This window comes from Pinus tabuliformis, chromosome 7 (assembly GCF_031772625.1).
Source record: "Pinus tabuliformis cultivar Carrire ecotype Pingquan chromosome 7, CPIR1, whole genome shotgun sequence".
Taxonomy (NCBI): Eukaryota; Viridiplantae; Streptophyta; class Pinopsida; order Pinales; family Pinaceae; genus Pinus; species Pinus tabuliformis.
In genome coordinates, this window is record NC_142293.1 from 1,447,754,771 (window position 1) to 1,447,758,107 (window position 3,337).

At 37.0% G+C, this 3,337-nt stretch overlaps 1 long non-coding RNA gene across 1 annotated transcript; it reads left to right on the forward strand.

Moving 5' to 3' along the window:
• The first annotated feature begins 878 nt into the window (after positions 1–878).
• On the forward strand, positions 879–1,873 carry LOC149253149 (uncharacterized). Its single transcript, XR_016266126.1, has 2 exons — positions 879–1,149; positions 1,237–1,873. It is a non-coding gene; the product is annotated as an uncharacterized LOC149253149 (long non-coding RNA).
• Positions 1,874–3,337: the final 1,464 nt, after the last annotated feature.

The following is a 3,337-nucleotide window of genomic DNA, read 5'->3' on the forward strand; positions in this document are numbered from 1 at the left end:
TTGCCTATTTCTCACACCTATGATGCTTTTCTCCAAATTGTTATTTAGTATTTCTGACAGGTAAAAATTGATATTTTTTTTGCAAAGTAATATTTAAAAATTTCTAACCATTCTTTGGGCGATTGCGTATTTCTCACACCTATGATGCTTTTCTGAAATTTAAAATGATTAATTTGAATTTTTTCAAATATATCCTACAATTATGATAGACAACGCTTCATGATTTATCGACCCTCATCCTCTGTGTTAGGATAAACAACGCTTCATGATTTATCGACCCTCACGCTTTGTGAACTACTCCATAACTGTGTAGTTATATATTTATGAACTCTGTTTACAAATGAGACCTTTTGCGGATATAAATGATGTGAGTAAAAGAAAGAACATGGTAAAACTCATATATAAAAAACATTTCATTTACATTAAGGTATATATCGACCCTCACGCTTTGTGAACTACTCCATAACTGTGTAGTTATATATTTATGAACTCTGTTTACAAATGAGACCTTTTGCGGATATAAATGATGTGAGTAAAAGAAAGAACATGGTAAAACTCATATATAAAAAACATTTCATTTACATTAAGGTATATATTACAAGGCATATGACATTTACAAGTTAACTATTCACTACATGCCATTTACAGATTAACTATTCACTACCTGCCTTGGAACCGGGAAATACAGGTTATTTGTTTGTGTCAACCTTTACAGATTGAGTACTACCTATGTGACTAGCATATACACAGCCTGTGTCGTTTACGGTTGTCATTTCCCTTATTTACCCAGCTGTCTACCTTATCTCTTGTGAAAATTTTTACCGATTATGTATTTATTGCCCTGCTCTACCATGGTACGTGGCACGAGCAATAGTTAATCTCCTCGAACTCAGCATTGCATCGATGGAGGAGAAAAGGTGTGAGGATCTTACGGTCAGAGTTTGTCTTAAGTCGGGTTCAAGCTATCTCTCGGCTGTTTGGTCTCATTTCCGATCTTCATTCCCGAGACTCTGATCTGCCTTTCTCCATGCCTTTCGTGGTGCTGGTTCTGCCTTTGCCTCAGGGCTAGGGACTCGATGCGTGGACTCCACTGCAAGGTCACAGGTTTACCCCCGTGCTACAACTTCTTGGTGAAGGCAACGTAACCCAGTTAAGTTGATTGACCTTAGGTACAATTTTTTTTTGTTTTCATCGTTTCCCTTTCTCATCGCTAAGAAGTTATGGTGATTTCTACAGGTTCTTTTTCAGAGGATCCAGGCTACTTTTCAAAGCATAGAACTGTGCTTCTAGCCAAATTTCTCCCTCACCATTTCTCGGGTAAGCAACTACCACGGTTTCTTGGTTGTTTGGAACTAGATGGTTTGTCTCTTAAGGCATTATGCCTCTTAGCTCTTAGATTTCCAAAGTTGAATGTATGGGAAGTGGTGAAGGTCGAACAGCTCTGCGTTGTTGCTGGGTACTCTTTTCCATTGTATTCAAGGGTTCTGTTGACATTTAAATCTAAGGAGTCTAATGCCCATTGAGGTATCTGTAAACTGATTCCTGAGCTCTTAGTTTAAATCAGTTTTCGGGGTAGACCTTGCAATCCCTTCAGGAAGGGGTTAGGTCTGGTTAGCTCCACTTGTTACTAAGTTTACTGTTCAGTACACTAAGATGTTAAATTATCTAAGAAATGCACTCTGTTTTTGTATAGCACGGTTTCCTATTTCAGGCATGCAACCAAGGGTTTTTGCTTGCTTAATTCAACACGATGCCTACTTTGGTGCATTATTTGTACTCTGATATAATTGTATGATTACCTTATTTGATATTAATCCTGTGCCAATAGAAAATTTGATGTTAAAAAATACCAATAAGGTTCATTTAAGCTACTTGACTAAAAGAATCAATTTGTTACCGGTTCACCATTTTGAATACTAAGTACTCTTTTATTTTGCTGTTGTTTAACATCAGTTAAAGCTTCATCTGAGAGTGTTATATGTTTTCTTCCTTCGACGCTGAGGGTTTCTCTTACTACAAGGGGTTCATAAAGTTTCTTGTATTTGTCGGGTCAAATGCAAGTGTGATCTCCTGATCGTTTTGGAACTGGATGGTTCGTCTCTTAAGGCATTTTGCCTCTTAGCTCTTAGATTTCCAAAGTTGAATGTATGGGAAGTGGCGAAGGTCGAACAGCTCTACGCTATTGCTGGGTAATCTTTTTTGTTGTATTCAAGGGTTCGGTTGACACATAAATCTAAGGAGTCTAATGCCCATTGAGGTATCTGTAAACTGATTCCTGAGCTCTTAGTTTAAGTCTGTTTTCGTGGCAGACCTTGCAATCCCTTCAGGAAGGGGTTAGGTTTGGTTAGCTACACTTGTTACTAAGTTTACTATTCGGTACACTGAGATGTTAAGTTATCTAAGAAATGCACTCTGTTCACGGTTTCCTATGTTAGGCGTGCAACCAAGGGGTTTTGCTTGTTTAATTCAATACCATGCCTACTCTGGTGTATTATTTGTACTCTCATATAATTGTATGATTACCTTATTTGATATTAATCATGTGCCGAGAATAGAAAATTTGATGTTAAAGAATACCAATAAGGTTCATTTAAGCTACTTAACTAAAAAAATCATTTTGTTACTGGTTCACCATTCTGAATACTAGATACTCTTTTGTTTTGCTACTGTTTCACATCACTTAAAGCTTCATATGATAGTGTTATATGTTTTCTTCCTTAGATGCTGAGGGTTTCTCTTACTACAAGGGTTTCATAGAGTTTCTTGTATTTTTCGGGTCCAATGCAAATGTGATCTGATGGTTTTGAGCCGAATCGGTTCCAGGTTATGGGTTGTCGACCCTCGATCCTTCTGAATCTTCCGGTTAATATGTACAACTTCTTTCTCTGTTAATGAAATGCCAATAATTACTGGTTATGCACTGCTGTTATCTCTGTGCTTGTTTCCTCATGAGTTGATTTTGTGAATCTTTAATTATCTTATTCGGATAGGTATTTGTTTAGTGTTCGTAATACTCGGATATCGTGCAGAGTTGCACTATCTAGCAGGGTGGCTCGACCCTTAAACTCGGGCAAACTTCTGGAAACTATTGTCACAGCAGAGGTTATTATACTTGCTTAGGGTTTGTCACAATAAGTCTTGATACATCCTTTGTTCAAGTCTCGGATCTTTCTCTCTATAATACTAATCTCTGACTGCTATTTTTTTAAGAGTTCGCACAGTGTAAAGCTAGCCTCCCGCCTGCTTTTATTTCAATTTTTTAAGTTTTTCCTTAAACCGTAAAAGACAATTCCATAAATTATTATTTTCTTTGGAAATCTCTACATATTAAGTGCAC